This window comes from Mesoplodon mirus, assembly GCF_964341445.2.
Source record: "Mesoplodon mirus genome assembly, chromosome: 10".
Classification (NCBI taxonomy): Eukaryota; Metazoa; Chordata; class Mammalia; order Artiodactyla; family Ziphiidae; genus Mesoplodon; species Mesoplodon mirus.
The window spans coordinates 69888156-69909177 of NC_138986.1; the positions used below are offsets into that span (position 1 = coordinate 69888156).

Genomic DNA, 21022 nt, shown 5'->3' on the forward strand with positions numbered 1-21022 from the left:
AGTACCTCCAAAATCTCAAATTCCAGAATGCTACTTTCTAATCCTCCCATTTCCTATCTTTTCTAGTCTTCCCACTGCAGCTCTTCTTCGGCTATAATGAAACCTCCAGTCCATGGACACCATCACTTTCTCACTACAGATGATCTTCTTACCCAGTTTATATTTCGTTATTAATTGTTCAAATCATTTCCTTGCAAACACCCTTAACTCTCTCAGTCAGTCCTTTCTCCCTTCATTATCCTGCCTGACAAAGCTTTGGCCCTAGTTATCCCAATTAATCCCACCTGCTCCATGCCGGCATCCAAATGTCTGAATATTTCTAGAAATAGGAAGTTCACAGCTTTACTCGCAATAAATCTACGGCCATAAATTGCATGTGCACTCCACACTGCGAACCAATCCCGTTTCACTTCCCTGGTCTGCCTGCTTTGCTACTCTGCATACTGATAATTTCACACATCCTTTCTCTTTAAACCTCTTATACTTCCCAATTTTCCATTCTCAGTTGATGACCTTGCCTCGTAGTTAGGTGAGAAAATACAAACAATGACTTCCATTATCCGTACCTGTACTTCCTGCTGTCAAGCAAGTGGACATCTGTTGCTCACCACCAGGGGCAGCAGGCCCAGTATGTCAACCTGCACGGTTTGCAGGTGTCAGGGTCACCGAGAAAGACACAGTTCACACGGCCACTGGATGGAACAACACTTCACTCACACAGAGAAGAGACGGAGCAAGATCAGCCTCAGTAATGAGTGTCGGTCCCCCATGGCCAGCGCATCTTATCCCACAGACTGTGCCGGGAGATGGTCTACACACACCTCTCCTGGGCTGCAGGTAAAGGACCTCCTCCTCTCCACACCAGGTTCAGATAGAGCTGGGGTTAGCCAGGTGCCATATCATGCACACACTTTAACAGAACAAAGAATTACATATCAAACCTAGAACAGGGAAAGAGATTCCCAAACGATTCCATGTGTCCCGTGATATGCAGCCATGCAAGGGTCAACAGGCTATACATAACTGTCTCCCAATAGTCCAGCCCCCAACCCTTGCTCAGCCACTGAAATAGCAGATAAAACACATCAAATATGGTAGGAACACCCTCCGCTCCCAAATTTGGAGATGGAACTAGGTCCAGTGGGGCCCCTGAACAATTCATATGGATGCAGTTTACTCGCAGAGGCTCCATGTCATTTTGGGACAGCAGTTCATCAGGGTCACAAGGAGAACCAGACCCAGGAGGGTGATCAGACCTCCCTCAAGGATGCTCCCTAATCAAGAACCCCAAGGGCCTGGAGTAAGCTAACTAAAGAGTTTTCTGAAAAGAGTCTAGGGGGACTGCAGGTATACAGCTGATAATCATCCTGCCTGAGCATGGATCCTCTCCAGCTCAGTTTTTAACCTTTCCTTAATTACTGATATATACACAAGTGTTGGCAATAACACAAATGCCATGATGTTCTGCCAGCAGATCAAGGCTATTTGGGTGTCCATTACCACCACCAGCTTAGCTAGTGAGTTCAGGGAATCTTGTCTGTTTTGGAGTGCGTGGAGAGTGTCTGAGTCATTTTGCACCAGCCGAGCTATCACAATGGGAATATGGGATTAGAGCCTTAACCTCTAATTTAGAGGGACCTCTCTCTGTCCAGTAGCACTGGTAAAAGTCTTCTGTAGGGATCTCATCAATTTTTGTTTTTTCTATCCAGGTTTAACAACTGAAGCCATATTGCTGTGGGTCAACCCTGTTCTCTCCTTCATTCCTCCTCTGTCTTCCCTTGAGTTCCCCTTTTGGCCTCTGGGCATGGCTTCCCATTGCTGGTTTTCTATCTGTTTAGCCCAAATTGTTGGAAACCACTGAAATCATTCTATTGTTTTTATCCCAAACAGAACATTTTCAGTGGAGCTTTTCTATTTCTTGTCCCATAGTCATTTTAGGGGACAACTGTAGGGTTAATGGGGTCTTCCACTGGAGAGACCCCCGTCACATGAAGGACTCCACTGCATCATCCACATCCCCAGAGTCAGGGTCATATAGGCAGCATCTATGGCTTTTACCTGAAATGCAGTCATGGCTTTATGAGTGGTTTTCCAGGGGCTCCTAGTCTTAGGGAATCCCTACTGTTGGGAATGCCATGCTCATACTCTTCGCAATCCAGATCAAGAGCAACATGGGCTTATCTTTTTCTCTGCCCCGTTGACTGCCCTGTCCCATGTGGGCAAAAACACATTGCAGCCAGGGGTCAGTGATTAGCTTCTCTGGACTGCATCACTCAGTCTGAGATATTTAAGTCTGCAAGGCCCCCTAATCAACCACATGCACCATCCAAGTCACATGAGACTCCCCCTGGCCTCTGCCCATATCTTTCAGTTTTCGTATTTCATTCTGAGAGAAGGACCTCATTTCATCAGTTACATTTTCAGCAACACCATGAGTGGTTTTGTGTTGAGTGAAAACAAGCTTTACTTGTGGTTTTTAAACAACCCAAATCAGGAAGAGCTTCCTACACAAGGGCCTTTGACTCCCCTTGGGTGTCATCTGCAACCCCTTGCATGTGGAAGTTAGGGGCTGGTGTAGGAGTGTGAAGGTGGCCAGAAGCTAGGCTAATTTTCCAAAAATGTTTAGGGCTCACCTCTTGCATTCTGCCCTCGTCCATCACACCAGTTTATCCTTGTTGACAAGGAGACTGTCAGCATCTCATTTATCCCCAGTCGGCTAGAGGGACGTCATCCCCCCAGGGAGCTAGCACCACCCTGGGATGGCTGCGCTGATGAACCCTGTGCCATGGTATACTTTGTTGGTGACCTTGCTCACTGCACCAAACTGTCAAGCAAGTGACACCTGTTGCCTACCACCAGAAGCAGCAGTACCAAGCTGTGCTCTCACTGCAGAGTTTGCAGGCATCAGAGTTGCCAAGAAAGACACAATTCACAAGGCACTGGATGGAACAGCACTTCACTCACGCAGAGAACAGACAGAGCAAGATCAGCCTCAGTAGTGAGTATGGCTCCCCCATGGCCAGTGCATCTTGCCCCACAGCCGATGCAGGAAGATGGTCTACACGTACCCCTCCTGTGCTGGTGAAGGACCCCCTTCTCTCCCCACCAGGAATAGATTATAGCAGAAGGGCTGGCTATATGATGCACATGCTTAAAGCAGAACAAAGAAAGTACAAATCATGCCCAGCACAGGCTGTGAGGACTTCTTATTTCCATGTAAGAAAACGTTCCAGGCCCAAGGCATGCTCTTATGCACTTATGCAAGGGTCAACAGGCTATGCATGACTGCCTTTCCCTACACCTGCCTTATCTCTTGTTCTAACAATCAAAGAATACGAAGACCTCCATTTGTATTCTGGAAAGGATCTCCTCTTGCCTTCTCAAGGATTTTGCTCCTATAACTTTGGCCTCTTTTTCCAGCATCATAAATCTCCACCTTCTACTAAATCAATCCCGTGAACATATAAAGATGCTCTAGTATCTCTCAGTTAAAAAGCAGTCCCTCACTCTTACAACCCTCTCCAGCTACAGACCCATTTTTGCCTTCTCACCTTACTTACTCCCCAGTCCCCTTCAACTGTGCTTCCCTCATCCCTATTCCACTTGAGACTGTGTTCACTGGTGATCCTCATGTGGCCAAACCCCACAGTCATTTCTGTTACCTTACCTGACCTTTCAACATTCATGTTAATCGACCTAACTCTCCCTGAAACTCCCCACTTTCTTTCGGAGATATCGCACTCTCCACCTTTCCCTCCAAGGCGTTTCCTTTGTTGGCACTTCCTTCTCTGCTGGAACTCGAAAGTTCGCAGTGCTCCAAGGCTCTGTCCTGGGCTTACTCCTCTTTATTTATACTCTTTCCCTGATGCTCTCACTCAGTATCATGCTTTAAATACCTTACTCATGCGAATGACGTTCAAGCCCTAACCTCTCCTCTAAACTTCAGGCTCATGTGTCAAACTACCCCCTTGACTTTTCCAGATACATGTGATTTTTTTCCCCCTGATGTAGCTCTTTAACTTTACTATTTCACGTGCTTAAGTTAAACTCTACTATTTCATGAAGTAGTCACAAGATTTTCTTCAATTTACAGTTGTCTGTCCTGCAACGAAACCTAGAGTTTACTGACCAGTTCAGTTTTAGACACTGGAAGAATGAACATTAAGAGATAAGATTCTTTAATTCTCATATTTTTAATTTTTTTGAGGTATAATTGACATATAACATTGTATTAATTTCAGCTGTACAACATAAAAATTCGATATTTGTATATATTGCAAAATGATCACCACAGTGAGTCTAGCTAACATGTGTCACCATACATAGTTACACAATTGTCTTCCTTGTGATGAGACTTTTCAAATTTACTCTCTTAGTAACTTTCAAATATGCAGTATGGTATTATTAACTATAGTCACCCTGCTGTATGTGACATCCCCATTACTTATTTATAACTGGAAATTTGTATCTTTTGACCCTCTTCACCCTTTTCGCCCACCCTCTATCCCCCACCTCTGGCAACCACCAATCTGGTCTCAGTGTCTTTTTGACCTTGGATTTTTTTCTTCTCTTTTCTTTGTCTTTTTTTCTTTTTAGATTCCACATATAAGTGAGATCATACACTATTAGTCTTTTTCTGTCTGACTTATTTCACTTAGCATAATGCCCTCAAGGTCCATTCAGGTTGTCACAAATTGTGAGATTTCATTCTTTTTGATGGCTGAATAATATTCCATCATATATATATATATATATATATATATATATATATATATATATATACCACATTTTCTGTATCTACTCATCCACTGATGGACACTTAGGTTGCTTCCATATCTTAGTTATTGTAAATAATGTTGATATGAACATGGGGATGCACATATCTTTTGAGTTACTGTTTTCATTTTCTTCAGATAAACATCCAGAAGTGGAATTGTTGGATCATATGGTAGTTCTATTTTTAATTTTTTGAGGAACCTCCACACTGGTTTCCATAGTGGCTGTACCAATTTACCTTCCCACCAACAAAACACAAAGGTTCCCTTTTCTCCACATCTTACACTAGCATTTTTAATCTCTTGCCTTTTTGAGAACAGCCATTCTAACAAGTGTGAGGTGATTTCTCACTGTGGTTTTGATTTGCATTTCCCTGATGATTAGTGATGTTGAGCATCTTTTCATGTATTGGGTTGGCCAAAAAGTCCCTTGAGTCTTTAAGTAACAATAAAAGACACATTTTTCGGGCTTCCCTGGTGGCGCAGTGGTTGAGAGTCCGCCTGCCGATGCAGGGGATATGGGTTCGTGCCCCGGTCTGGGAAGATCCCACGTGCCGTGGAGCAGCTGGGCCCGTGAGCCATGGCCACTGAGCCTGCGCATCCGGAGCCTGTGCTCCGCAACGGGAGAGGCCACAACAGTGAGAGGCCCGCGTACCAAAAAAAAAAAGACACGTTTTTCATTTTCACCAAGAACTTTATTGAACAACATATTCACCGTTTTGTTCCACTACCTTCTGCCATTTTTCAGGCAACTTCATAATTCCATCTTCCCAAAACTTTTTATCTTTTCAAGCAAAGAACTGTTCCAGGTGCCTTTTACAGTCTTCCAGGTCATTGAAATTTTTTCCATTAAGAGAATTTTGTAAAGACTGAAATAAATGGAAATCCGAAGGTGCAAGTCTGGTGAATATGGCGGATGAATCAGAACTTCCCAAACTGTAACAGTTTTTGCCTGGTCGTCAAAGAAACATGCAGTCTTGTGTTATCCTGATGGAAGATTATGCGTTTTCTGCTGACTAATTCCAGATGCTTTTCGTCAAGTGCTGCTTTCAGTTGGTCTAATTGGGAACACTCCTTGTTGGAATTAGTCGTTTGCTTTTCCGGAAGGAGCTCATAATAGAGGACTCCCTTCCAATCCCACCATACACACAACATCACCTTCTTTGGATGAAGACCAGCCTTTGGTGTGGTTGGTGGTGGTTCATTTCGCTTACTCCACAATCTCTTCCGTTCCATATTGTTGTACAGTACCTACTTTTCATCATCCATCACAATTTGCTTTAAAAACGGAATGTTGGGCCTCCCTGGTGGCGCAGTGGTTGAGAGTCCGCCTGCCGATGCAGGGGATGCGGGTTCGTGCCCCGGTCCGGGGGGATCCCACATGCCGCGGAGCGGCTGGGCCAGTGAGCCATGGCCGCTGGGCCTGCGCATCCAGAGCCTGTGCTCCGCAACAGGAGAGGCCACGGCAGTGAGAGGCCCGCGTACCGCAAAAAAAAACAAAAAAAACAAAAAAAAAAACCGGAATGTTTTCATTACGTGTAGTAGACAATCACATGCGGAAATATGGTCAAGAAGGTTTTTTTTGCTTAACTTACGTGGAACCCAAACATCAAAGTGATTAACATAACCAAGCTGGTGCAAATGATTTTCAACACTTGATTTGGATATTTTGAGTAGGTCAGCTATCTCCCGAGTGGTATAACGTTGATTGCTCTCAATTAATGTCTCGATTTGACTGCTATCAACTTCAACTGGTCTACCAGACCATGGAGCATCGTCCAGCAAATCTCCAGCAGAAAGCTTCACCAATCACTTTTGACACATTCGATCAGTCACAGCACCTTCTCCATACACTGCACAAATCTTTTTTTGGCATTTCAGTTGCGTTTCTACCTTTCTTGAAACAATAGAGCGTAATATGCCAAAAATGTAGCTTTTCTTCCATCTTCAATATTAAAATGGCTACACAAAAATTCACTAATTTTGATAAGCTTTTTTAAATGCACGCTGATATGACAGCTGTCACAACACAATCTAATAAAATTGTTTCAAATGAAGTTAAAGATAACTAAGTGCTGCTAGAGCCATCTTACAGAAAAAACTGAACGAACTTTTTGGTCAACTCAATACGTGTTGGCCATCTGTATGTCTTCTTTGGAAAAAATCTGTCTATTCAGATCCTCTGTCCATTTTTCAATTGGATCTTTTGGGGTTCTTGCTACTGAGTTGTGTGAGTTCTTTATATTTTTTGGATATTATCCCTTATCAGATAATTCTTATTTCTGAAAGCTGACTTTTTTCCCACTTTGGAAGAAGTTAATTATGTTTACATTACCTAACTTAGCATACATATGCTTCCCATGATTTAACCAAAAGCTGTACATGTGAACTCTTTTCTCATACATTCATTATCTAACCAGCTCTCTATGTGTATTGACTATGTGTTCACATGCTATCTCCTGCAGGATATCTGCACACACTACAGTACTGATTTTAGGCAACTGCTGCTGGCCCTTGTTTCTTTTCTCCCCACACTCATTTGTGCACGACTTCACTCATCATCTTCATTAGTTTGCCAAATGGTCCTTCTCTAGCCCCGACTCTTCTCTTGGGCTTCAGTTCTACATTGCTGATGGTCCACTGGACAAATGTAACCAAATGTTCCCCTCAAAATCGAACACAACCAAAACTGAATCTTCTTTTTCCTGCTCCCAAATCAGTCATTCCTGACTTGCCTCTTCCTGTCAGTGGAGCTGCCATTCTCTTGCCTGCCTAGGCTCCACTCCACTTCCTCTTCCCCCACAGATCATCACATCCTACCATCTCCTCCTTTAACACAGCCACAGCATGTTCTGGGGACAGGATTATGAATCTGGGGTGAGAAGGACTTGGGAAGTTAGTCTATGCCTCATTTTCCTCATCTTTAAAGTGTACACCAGGATTGTTTTGAAGATTACATGATCCAATGCATACAAGAACCTAGTAGCACATAAGTTCTCACCATGCGTTGTCCTCTTCCCTGCCTTCCATCTCCATGGCCAAAATTAGAGTGGCGTCCCTCACAAAATGTCATCTAAATGATTGCACTAAATTTCTAAACACTGCTTTTCCTCTCCAAACTCTTCCTAAAAGACTATTTGGTTCACACTCTAATCTTCCCTAAAAGTCTTTCATGAATGTCTAATTTTTAAAGCAGAAGTGTCTACACTACTATATATGAAATAGATAATTAATAAGGACCTACTGTAGAGCACAGGGAACTCTTCTCAAAACTCTGTAATGACCTATATGAAAACAGAATCTAAAAAAGAGTATATATGTATATGCATATATGTATATGTATAACTGAGTCACATTGCTGTACACCTGAAACTAACACAACATTGTAAATTAACTAGATTCCAGCAAAAATTAAAACAAAACAAAAAAATAAAGCAGAGGTGTCTAAAATTGGGTGGTTACTTCTTACTAAAGTATAAACTCTTTCAGGAAGGGCAAGGACTGTTGTGTATGCACATTAACCTTCCCTGAAGCACAATGCATGCACCAGGGGCTCAGTGAACATTTCTTCCAAAAAAATGATTAAAATGATGATCTTATCTGAAAGTTTGCAACAGCATATGAGGAGTTGTTTTCAGTATGCTAAATTCTTCAAGGATACTTTTAGTTTCAGTTTTGACCTTTATATGGTCTTTCTTAACTCCCTTAAAAATATTTGGCAGCATTTCGCTTGTCTGCTTTAGGTGTGGGAGCAATAACTGTTGGCTTCATCCCTCAGTATGTTTTCCTGTTCCTTGAAGAGATAAAAGTCTTGAATGAATTAAGTACTGACTTTACAGTCATCAGCCACATTCACTGGAGGGCAGTGTTGTCACTAATCAGGCTCTAAATTCATTTCATTTTGCACTGCATTTGTTAGAGTTATCCGTTTATGAGTTAAAAGGAATACGGGAGTCTTTTTCTTTTTTTTTTAAGACTGGAATATATATCAGATGTGCAGTACTGCACTTACCCTAATACAGCAGTTCTCAAACTTATATATGTATATGAATCACCCTAGACCTGAGCTGTCCAATACAACAGCCACTAGCCATGTGGCAATGAAGCACTTGAAATGTGGACAGTCAAACTGAGATGTGCTGTGAGTGTAAAGTATACAACGGATTTTAGGGACTGAGTACATAACTTATGCTGATCATATATTGAAATGAAAATATTTTGGCTCTATTGGGTTAAATAAAATGTACTGGAATTAATTTCATCTGATGCTATTTACTATTTTAAATTTAAAATGGCTACTAGCATATTCAAAATTACCTATATGACTCACATTTGTGGTTTATGTTATATTTCTGTTAGCACTGTCCCAGATGCTTGTTTAAAATGCTTCCTGGGTCCCACTTTTGGATATTCTGCTTTAGTAGCTCCAGGTTAGGAACCAGAAAATCTGATACTTTTTATCTCTCCAAGTAATTCAATTGATAAGTCAGGGTAGAGAATCATTGTTTTATACTGCTTTTGACCAGATGATTTTAAGGGTCTTCAGCACAGCAAACAGTGATTCAAAGGGAACAAAGGGAGTAACAGTTTCGGTTTCAATTGTGTGACAATGGCCATCCCATAACAGCCATACATGTTTCTCAATTAGCAAAACAAAACACACTTCAAAATATAATCACAACACAACCATTTGATGGGAGTGGAAGGAAGCTGGGAACAATTAAGTAATATCTATCACAAATCTAAGTGCATGGAACCGTTGCCTCACTTCTAGAAATCGACCTTGCAGATCTTCTCACAAGCTCACTATGATATACCTATAATTCACTTCGGCACTATTTGAAATAGTGAAAAGCTGGAAAGTTATGAAATTATGACACATCCAACTGAATACTATGCAGGCTATAAACAAGAAGGTCATCTATATGTACTGATACAGAAAGGTGTCTATGATATTTACCAGGGGGCAAAGCAAGTTGCAGAAAAGGACACAGATCCTATTTGCATGTCAAAAAATACGTACATATATGTGCATAGAAAGTTTCAAAAACTGTTAATATTGGTTACTGTTAATAGCAGGGAGAAGATTCCCAGCGATATGAAAAGGAACTTTTACTTTGCTTTTTATATCCTTTTGTACTCTTTTAGTTTTTTTAATGAGGAATATGCAAATTTACATTGTACATTACAAAATGGTTATTTTCAAATATACATAACGCCCAGCCAAGTAAACACTTCATCGCTTAGGTTCCTGTTATAGAAATTTACTTTTCACTATTATCTTTTAGTCTGGAGTTTGATCTTCATTTTAATTTTCTAAAAAGCCACCGCATATATTCATTCATTCGTTTATTCAACCAGTAGTTACTGAGCACCTGCTTTATGCCAGGCACTGTTCTAAGGCAGAAAAATAAAGAGCGGTGCACCGGCGGAGGACAATAAACAAACGCACACGTACATAATGACTAGTTGTTCAGTGCTACGAAGACCTGAATTTTCAAATGCCGAAATGTTCTAATGTCACCTGCTCCCGTGTGTGCATAGACGTACGTATATTTACCCGTACTTACTAATTAATGCAATCGTTGCTACTGAATTGAAGTGTCGTTTGGATAAAGCATTCTGGGAAATTTCTCAAATTAATATTTCTCCTGCATGCATTACAATGAATTTAGTACAAAAAAATTTTAAATAGCAAAGCCTTTTTTTTTTTTTTTTTTTTTTGGTTGTGTGAATTTAGGAAAATTACTTAGCCACTTCAGGCCTCAGTGTTCTCCTCTACCAAGCGGAGGATTTACCTTTCGGGTCTCCCGTCTCGGGGTGAATTCTCTGGGCGGATCAGCGTTAACAGCAGCGCCCTGCGCCCGGCGGCTTGTGGGTGGGGCGGGTCCCGCGGAGCGCAGCTGAGCCGCGTGCCGCGCGGCGGGCCGGCTCTCCCGAGACGCGCGGCATTCTCGCTGTGGACCGGAGGAGAAACACGGTGCTTTCACAGACTTTTTTCACCCGAGCATTTCTGCCCGCCAATTTCTCTTTCCGGGCGTGCAGCGGTCGCCCGGCGTCAACTCCCGCAGGCGCCAGCCAACCAGCCAGCCCGACTTCTCGAGCGGGTCACCGGGTGAGGCCGCCCTACACTCAAGTCCACTGCTACACTCAAGTCCACTGCCGGCCCCGAGCCGCCCCAGCCGTCGCGGGCAGACTTGGCTCAGGGTAGGTGGTAGCCTCGCCTGCAAAGGCGGCTGTTCGTTTAAATTCTGGCGCCACTCCCGCGCCACGTAGAGCCAGACTCGGAAGGAAAGGACCGCGACGAGCCAGCGGGCGCGCGCCCGGGGCTGGGCGTGCGCGCCGCGGAGGGGCGGCGCGCGCACCACGCCCCGGAACGAGTTCCCGAAAGAAAAGAGCCGCCTGGCGCGCTCTCGCTCCTCCCGTCAGGAGCCGGCCACGCCCCCTTACTCTACAGCGCCCAATAGATGCGAGAGGGAGGGGCGGCCTCGTTCCGGCTCGGGAGAGACTATATAGGGAACTGCTGGCGACACCGCTCGGTCTTTTACGTCAGGACCTGGGAGCTTCCGTGTGGTACTAGGTAAGCGGGCGTTGCGGGCGGTTGTCCGAGCGAACCCGGGCGGCGCAGCTTAGGTTGGGGATGCGGTACCGTGAAACGATTTCAGAAATTGGAACTTAGAGTGCGGTGATAAAAACTTGGAGGTGGGGAACGCGCCGCCGGGCCGCCACGTGTCCCGAGTCGTGGTGGCGGCCGGCTTCGAGCTTAGGCGTGCGGAGGCGGCCGCTGGTGGCTGCGGCGCTGCGCGCGGTCTGGTTGTTAACGCCCGGGCAGCCGCTGACTGAGCCTGGGAGGCGGCCGGCAGAAGACAACATTCCTGGGATTTGGGGGCGGGGGGTTACCCTAACGTTAAGAGCGAGAGGCCTGTGATAGGGTGTCTTTCTCCCATGGCCAGATCAACGGTTATTTCAAAATGGGTAGCCCCGGACTCGGCGTGAGACTTGAGTTGTATTGTGCCCAGGTGGCGCTGTGTGCAAATAGGATTATTGAAGGGGAGGAGTTTAGCGCTGAAAACCTTGAACTATGACATTCTGTGAGAACGCTTAATTTTAAACAGATGCCCCGCAAGAGCAATGGCTTTCGGTGGAACGGAGCTGTTCCGTGGAGAGGCAGAGGTAAGGGTTGTTGAGGGCTTAGTTTTTAAACCGAAGGAGTGAACCTGTTGATTTACAGAAACGATGATGGAGCATCATTTGAACTTAAGCTTCTTTTTTTAGATGCAAAGGAAAGTTCCAAAACGTATGGGAGAAGGTTTGCTGGAAAATGACTTGGTTAAAACCTGACAATCTTACCAGGTGTGTATTGGACTCGTATTAATACTTTGAGTCTGCATGTGTTTAGTCCACATGTAGAGTAAAAGAAATTTTTTTGTCCTCGAAGGAGCATCCTGCAGGTCGATGAATACTAATGAAGCTATGACCGTCACCGATTGATGATGACCAGCTTCATTTGAAAGTAAGTTATGTGGCTTACAACATCTCCTATAGCATTCCTTAGTATTTGCCTTTTAATGTTGCTCTGGTTTGTGGTGTCAGTGTGATAGAGCTTAATGGAGTTTGGTCTGGTCTATGAGGAAAGCTATCCCGAAGCGGATTACCTGAAGAAAAGTATGTACGGATTCGGCTTCTGAGATAAGACCCATATGCAGATATGAGATAACAAATTTTTGTTGCTTGGATTTTACAACTGAGTTTTCTGTTAGCTTATGCCTCTTAGGGGAAAAACTGTTGCTTCACACTAGTGTTTTTCTTCTCTGCCAACAGTGACAGGGGTCGCTGTCTGCACATTGAAAGAGGCCAGTTTGCCATGAAGTTCCTAAGGTGTAAACATGTCTGTGAGTAGAGATATTTTGCTTAACAATCAGTCAGTCTTGTGTCCTTGGTCTTATCTATGATGATCCTATCCCGAACCTGAATTTCTGTTGAAAAAAACTTTTACGGATCTGGCTTCTGAGATAGACCATTATAAGGACGACAGTATTTTTGAAAATTCCTTTAAATAAGTTCTTGAGTTGTTGATAGTCTTGTAAATCTCAAATGTTCTTCCTTTTCTAGGGCTAATGCCACGAGATTTACTTGTCTGTTGTATGAAAAACTGGTGATCAGGAAAAGCTCTTCATTTTATGGACACGGAAAGAAAACAAAACTCAAGACAGATTATTTATTTTTTTAATTTTGAAATTGCATTTGTAAATAGATTTCTGAGCGGACATCGAATCTAGATTAATGCATCCATAAGATTCAAGCCATTTCTGTTTAATCTTGTCACTGCCCTAGAGTCGTAACCTGTTAGCCAGTATATTGATACTTTCTAGCTCTGAAACTGTTTTTAATGGAAAATTCTTTTTCAGTTATCCAGCCTTGTAATTAAATAATTCTGAGTGAATGTTTAGCCTTTGGTCACCTGTCTGAATTTAAAATGCATAATTATAAATACAGCCAAGAGAAAGTTTATACTATTGTGGGAAAATCCTTAGAAGGGAGAGAGGACTGGGTTTTGCGATCATAAGGATCCCAAGGGGATCCGGGAAACCTTGGCTTTGTGCAGGGGACTAAGTATTACTGAATTACTGGAGGTGAAGGCAGAGGAGAGAGACGGGACCTGTGACTGGGGCGAGGGGAAGGAAAGCCAGGCACCAAAACGATCAGTATACTAGCTGAATTGTGGAATATTTAGTCCTAGTTTAAAAGTAATATGAAGGGGTATTTATGCCAAAAATGGGGGGGAGTAATGCTGAAAGTTAAGGAAGAAAGCACAGCATAACAGGAGCCATGAGGGAAGGTCACTGATAAAATCCGGGTTAAAACTGGTCAAACATTGTACAGAATGGATTAGTGTAAACAGTAATAGCATCTGATCTAACCAAGGTGGTTGGGCTCCGTGCATAATCATTTTCCCTAAATAGCTGCATGAATAAATCGTTCCCAAGCCCATACTTAAATGTCAGAGTCAGAGTGCCGATATTCTTGTCACCTTATAATGAACTCTGTTTCTTAAAATGTTCACCTGCCTCGGTGAGAATTCAATTTGGGGTCCATGCAGCTCAGTCAGGTTCATGAGACTTATTAGCCTGTAGTGGTCAGGCACATAGTGAATTTGGCCCAAGTATTAAGACAGTGTACAAAAATGGGGCTCTGAAAATGTTTCTTGTGGTCGTAAACCACCTCCGTGTACAGCATTGTGTTACATTGTTTATTGCACCCACATGTGTTTGGAAATGTGGAAACTTTGGCACTGCAGTCTGCACCCTTGATCACTGATCTCCCTTACCCTGCTTTATTTGGTTGGAGCTTTTACAACATGCTCAGATAAGATCTGTTTCACACACTGACATCTTAAGTACCTAGATACCTTAACTACCTGGCACTTAGTTTGTCAGTAGATGTTAAACGAACAATGAATGATTAAAGACCAATTGGGATCTACACAAAACTTGCAGAGAAAACTGCCCTTTTGGCAAACATCAGTCACTTCAAAACAAGGCATGAAATGAATAAAACTTGGCTTTAGAGCCCTTTGACCTCTTTTCCCTCAGTCCCTTCTGGTTTTGCTCCTTTCTCTCCCAGTCAGTCTTATAAAATATTATTTCCTTAGTTGATAAAATCTAAATAATGTACATATACTTCATTGCACTATACTAGGTTCTGCCAGGGAGGTCAAGGGTAAAACATTTCCTATGTCCACTGTCACATCAATAGTTGTACAAGATACCAAGAAAGAAGGCAAAGATACAGGGATGCAAAGAACCCGAGAAGATTGAACAAGTGATACATTTAGGTGTAGGAGACACCACCCAAAGATGGTATGCTGAGGGCAGTAAATTGAGAATTTAGATATCAGTTGGATGGATAGATGGACTAATAAGGTGGAGGATAAGACTGAAATGCTACAGTACCCCAAGCTTTTTGAGCAACAGAGAACTTTAAAAAAAGCTATCATTCAAATTCCCTGAAACTTGACATGTTTTCAGTAGGAAGAGACATAGTCACTTATTGAGCCCTACTGATTTTGCACGGTACACACTTGACAAGAGATGAGAGTTGGGTCCAAAAAGGTACAATTTTAGTGGAACTTAGCTCAACATAGCAGCTTCCTTTTAAATTACCGATTGATTTAGTAGCACTTTCTTTCACACAGCAGAGGTCTTGTTATACCCTACTGGCCTTCTGATTTGTGAATGCTGACCTAGCTGGGTAATAGGCAACTAACTACTAGCTAAGGCCAGGGACCTTAAGCTGTTATCTGGGTAAGGGATTTACCTTCCAGAGCATATCTGCAACTTAGAGAGGCAGTGTAGATTAAAAATCAAAAGCCTAAAGACCTAAACGAATAGGACTGAAATAGACCAGGATCTGCTTAGTTTGGGCTGTTTTCAGATTGAAAGAGCAGATTCTACATGTGTGTGACTTGAGCCAATAATTTTCCCTGCTTAACACCATGCTTCCAGGTTATCTTAAAATACAGTAGGCTCAATCCTACCTTTTGGTGTTTTCTAAATTAGTTCTATTGCTAGAAATCCAATATCCACTGCACTTGGCTTCCCAATCAGGTGCCCTCTGAACTGATTATACACTTCATAATCCTTGCTGTTTGCCCAGCCTGTGTGAAAGCTTTTGGCTGTTTCATGATTTTTAAACAGCTCACCCATTAAATTTAGAGCCTTTGAATCCCAGCCTACTAGGATAGTCTGCTTATCTTTTGTCAATTCCTCCTCCCTGGGGGTGGGACCCTCCTTCCCATATTTCCTCCCAAAAGCTTGGTTCCAGATCCAGATAGTATTTAAAGCACAGTATTTATAATTACCTCACTGAATATTGCCACTTCCTCCAGCATTGTTCCACCTCACTGATTCTACATTTTGGGGTATGTACAGAAATCAGGTCAAAATATAAGTGCCATGAAGCTTTGAAAATTTTATGGACCATTTTGAGGTGGGGCGGGAAGGGTACCTTTCCAATATGAGAACCACTCAGTCTCATTCTCAGAAGTCTTGGCCTCTTCCCCCTGACCACTAATCAGTAGTCAGTCCATCTCAGGTCCTGGCATGCCATGCAGCTGAGTTATAACAGGAAATAGATTTAATCTCACAGAATCCCACATGGAGTACAGTATAATCCAACATACTTGGGAACTTTACCTTAGTTATGCTTACTCAGTTGATTCTAGTTCCTTTCAAAGGAGTATTAATACAAAAAGCATTTCAGAATTCCCATAGAATTCATCATTTGAAGAAAATAATATTTATAAATACAGTGCATTACTGAGGTCAGGAAACTGGATGTGCCCTTGCCTCCTAACTACTGAATACAGTTAAAGAACAATAAGTGGTTCATTTTTAAAATGTACAGTGTTATGAGTATAACTATGCACCCATGAAACCATTACTGCAATCAAGATAGTGGTTAAATCCATCTCTCCCAAAAGCACCTTTTTGCAGAGGCTTGATTTTGAACATGGTAAGTTTGAGATGGCATTTGATATTCAAATGAGATATGGGGAGAGATCTGAGCTGCAGAGTCATCAGCATGTGAATGGTATATTTAAAGCCATAAGGTGAGATCACCAAGGGAATGAATACCAATGGAGAATGGTCCAAGAGTCCTGGGACATTCCAGGGGTAAGACATTCCAGGTTTATTTCAAATCCTAAAGATGATTTTGTATCAACAAAAACTGGGAAGCAGAAATCTGTTGTCAAGTTCAACTGCTGCATCTGAAACAAACTAGATAGAAAATCAAGGAGTTTCAGAAAACAAGGGTGAGAGCTAAGCAAATAATTGCTTGAGGTAATGAGGCTGGAGGTTGCCTCGTATTTAATGCAGAGCATTGGTCAGCATAAAATTGAAGGAGTTCCAAGGACAACTTTGCAAAGTATTAGGCAAAGGGGCCTTGCCGAGAGAACGAGATGAGGAATTTACGAAGTGTGATAAGGGTTTTCATCAGACACTGGACTTGGAGAAGTGGAGTTGACTACAGACAAGTTAGAGGTTTGCCTTGCAGTGCTAAAGGGCCTGATGAGGCTGAAAATTACCAAGTGTAATAGTTAATCAACATAATTCTTCACTACTCTTCTATGGGGCTCATCCATGTGGGAGCAGAAAGCAGATCAGTGGATTAATCCAAAATTAGGGATAAACTGGACAGGAGGAGCAGAACCATGATGGGCCAATCAAGGGTGTAGATGAAAGTGGTGTTAAAATTGACCTTGAGATCCAGGTTGATGAGGGAAAAAAATTAGACTGCTGGGAAACTGTCCCAGGTAATAACAAAGATCAGAGGTACCATAGAAAGATGATGAAAATGAGGTAAAATAAGATCCTCTCCAGTTATACTATAAAATGACCCATAGCAGTTGCATTTCTAATTAGTGTTTATCTCTCTCTGGCCCTAGAGTGTGTTCTTTTCAAGCAGAAACTGTGCCCTTTCACTTCTTAAGCTCTGTGCCTAGTGTACAATGTAATGATTCCCATTACAAATGTGTCTCATTACATGGAATTCAGTATGTATATTTAGGGTGGACAATGATGGTATGATCTAAGTTCTCCAAAAGAGATAAAAGAAATGAGACAAGTTGAAAACTTGTGATGGACTCTGTGTGTCCTCCCAAAATTCATATGTTGAAGCCTTAATCCTAGTGTGGCAATATTTGGAGATGAAGCCTCAGGGGAAGTAATTAAGGTTAAATGATGTCATAAGGGTAGGGCCCTGGTCCCATAGGATGAGTGTCCTTGTAAGAAGAAACACCAGAGAGCTCACTCTCTCCCTCTCCATGTGCACCCACAAGAAAGAGGTCATGTGAGGATACAGTGTGGTGGTGGCTGCCTACAAGCCCAAACAAAAGGCCTCAGAATAAAACCTACCTTGCCGGCACCTTGATCTTGGACTTTCCAGCCTCCAGAGCTATGAGAAAATTAATTTATATTGTTTAAGCCATTCAGTCTGTGGTATTTTGTTAAGGCAGCTCTAACAGACTAAGACAAAAGTAAAGGATAAATGGCCACTGCTATAACTAGGGGACTTTATATTTGGCTAAAGATCTATGAGTAATAACTACGAAAAAAAGTCCATGCAATGTAATGTCTCTGGTTTTACACATTTTCCCTTTAGGTTTTTACTTATTACATTGAAACTGGATTGACAATGCACTTCCTTTTTTTTTTTTTCTTTAAATGCACTTTCTTATTGAATAATAACAAACAGCTGCCACTCACAAAGCTTTCCAACCTGTTTCAACATCAAGATCAGTTATTTAAGAAATAGATAATTTTTCAATAAAAAAACTCGGTAAAGAAACTACAGGGAATTCCCTGGCAGTCCAGTGGTTAGTACTCCTTGCTTCCACTGCAGGGGGCACAGGTTCAATCCCTGGTCGGGGAACTAAGATCCCACATGCTGCACAGCATGGCCAAAAAAAAAAAAAAAAAACAATTAGAGATAGAAATTAAACTATCTTATAAAGTGAATGTTATCTGAAGTCTTATGGTTCACAGGAAAACCTTTTTAACATAAATGAAATTAGATCTTTTATAATTACCTCATATAACAAAAAATGATTTAGGCTTACTAGATATTTCACTGTAAAATTTCCTTGTTCTATATGAACATTAAGATTGCAAAAAAATTTTTAACTTAACATCTTTGGTAACTGATAGGTCGTATCTATCATGATTTCACTGTTTAATGAAAAATACTTGGTATAAAATAATGGCTGACACTTCTATAGTTCCTTTTATTTTCCACAGTACTTTGACATACATCATCTTGGTTTCTCCTACAGTAACCCACGGAGTAGGCATTATTAGTATTTACACAATTTATATGTGAGTGAACTGAGAGACTTAAAATATAGGCTGCTTGGGCTTCCCTGGTGGCACAGTGGTTGAGAGTCTGCCTGCCAATGCGGGGGACACGGGTTCGAGCCCTGGTCTGGGAGGATCCCACATGCCGCGGAGCAACGGCCCGTGAGCCACAACTACTGAGCCTGCGCGTCTGGAGCCTGTGCTCCGCAACAAGAGAGGCCGTGATAGTGAGAGGCCCGCGCACTGCGATGAAGAGTGGTGGCCCCTGCTCACCGCAACTACAGAAAGCCCTCGCACAGAAACGAAGACCCAACACGGCAAAGATAAATAAATAAATAAATTAAATTAAAAAAAAAAAAAAAATATATATATATATATATACACACACACAGACTGCTTAAGGTCTAGATCACTGGAAGGAATGATTTCATCATCATCTGTATTTTGCACACTATAATATAGACTTTTTAGTTTGGGTGCCACATTTAAGAACAGTGACAAACTAGGGGGCAACCTAAGGATGAAGACAAGGGTTCTAGAAACCATGACATTCTAGAGAATATTTTAAGGACTTGGAGATACTTAACCTGAAGAAGTGAAAATCAAGGGAAGGCATGATAACTATTTTTAGGTATTTGAAAGTACTTCATGTGGAATAATAGTTATAAGAATCCCATCTGGTAGGTACTATGATTAGGCCAATTTTACAGATGAAGAAACTGAAACTTAGAAAAGTAACCTAATGAAGGTCACAGGAAGTGAGGGAATTAGGTTGAAAATCTGGCAGTCTAAATCAAGAGATGGTGTTCTTACCCCACTAAATACCTTCCCCAGAGGAGTAGTTAACTGAAGTGTTTCTTTGGAAGACACAAAGGAGATCAATGAAATAAATAAAAAGAGGCAAACTGCAACCTAAAAATGAACTTTCAGAATAACAGAATGTACTGTCTCCTTATCAGTCTCCTATCAGTGTGAGCTGGAGGAAGGAGGCTGGCCCTAGTCAACTTCAAAGACCGCTCTAAGTCTAAATTCAGATTCTTGACTTGCCCAAGGTAACCCAGCTAGTTAATGACCAAGTTGACAACCAACACCTTCTATCCCTCTCTCAGTCCAGTGCTCAATCCACTGATAGTGTGGTGCCCCAATTTTTTTCCTGCAAAAATTTAAATTTCCTCAGAATTCATTAATCTATGGAAATGGGAAAGATCGTACAAACCAAATAACTTTAATCAACTATTTTTATACAAAAGTACAGTTTGGGCCCTGTTACTAATGGTTGATCAATTTAATTACATTAGTGCGACAGAGGCCTTAAGCAGAGTAAGCTTCTCTGGGGCAACAGTAAGGTGTATTCTTTGGGGGTACATCTCAATTCTGATTTTTTATTCTCATCACTGATGTAGACTCGCAATTTAAATTACATTTCTTCTTCAGAAATGAATGCAGAAACATTGCTCAGAGTCTGACCACACACCCAGAAATGTCAAGATAGTTTTGACATTCATGGACCTGTTTCCACATATCTGAATAAAGCTCAGTTTCTTGATGAGTTTTGTTTGCTTTTTTTTTTTTTTTAATTTTTAATTGGCACATGGGATCTTAGTTCCCCAACCATGGATCGAACCCGCCCCCCCTGCAGTGGAAATGCAGACGGAGTCTTAACCACTGGACTGCCAGGGAAGTCCCAAGTTTTGTTTGCTTTAAATTCAATCTGTTCCTTTGAAGATCAAGGCACACTGAGAGGTTAGGTGTGGGGTGATTCAGAAATATCCTAAGGTTTCACTCTTTTGTTCATTGAACAAATAGGTCCTGAATAGTTACCATGTGCAGGTACTGTCCTAAGCACTGAAGATACAGCCGTGAACCAAACGAACAAAATCCCTGCCCTTGTGGAGCTTACATTTTAGGAGGAGGAAAAGAAGGATAAATTATAAAGTATGTGAGAAATTATAAAGTATTTGAGAGAATGAGAAGCGACATGAAAAAGAACACAGGACATTGGGAGTGGGTTTGGGGAGGGAGGTAAATACTGTTGTGATTTTTAAATAGAATTGACAGGATAGGCTTCAATGAGAAGGTGAGATTAAGCAAAGATTTACAGAGAGTGAGGGATTGAGCTATGGACATATCTGAGCAAAGGGCATTCCCAGGACAGCTGCCCAAAGACAGGTGCATGGTGTTAAAGAAAGAGAAGAAACATGGCATGTGGATCATGTCGGGTCTTACGCGTCATTGAAAGAATTTTGCTCTGAGTAAAATGCGAACCCGTGTAAAAGGAAATACAGAAACTGAAAGTATGATTCATGTGCATCAAAACCTGTGAATCCTACCCCTATGGCCCAGATTGTAGTCTACCATTTACCATTAAAAGAAAACAGGGCTCATTGGAGA

General features: G+C 42.0%; 1 protein-coding gene and 1 long non-coding RNA gene across 3 annotated transcripts in view; one reads left to right on the top strand and one right to left on the bottom strand.

Annotated features, from left to right (window-relative positions):
- The window catches only part of LOC309811057 (uncharacterized protein), a 155682-nt gene extending 144447 nt beyond the window's left edge, over nt 1-11235 (bottom strand). For both annotated transcript variants that reach the window (XR_014295097.1, XM_082633561.1), the window contains exon 1: nt 10574-11235. The gene's annotated coding sequence lies outside the window, so the exon portion shown is untranslated. The remainder of the gene's footprint in view (nt 1-10573) is intronic.
- A 619-nt stretch (nt 11236-11854) lies between these two features.
- Nucleotides 11855-13224, top strand: LOC309811058. Its single transcript, XR_014295098.1, has 5 exons — nt 11855-11948; nt 12051-12128; nt 12214-12288; nt 12597-12667; nt 12888-13224. It is a non-coding gene; the product is annotated as an uncharacterized lncRNA (long non-coding RNA).
- Nucleotides 13225-21022: the final 7798 nt, after the last annotated feature.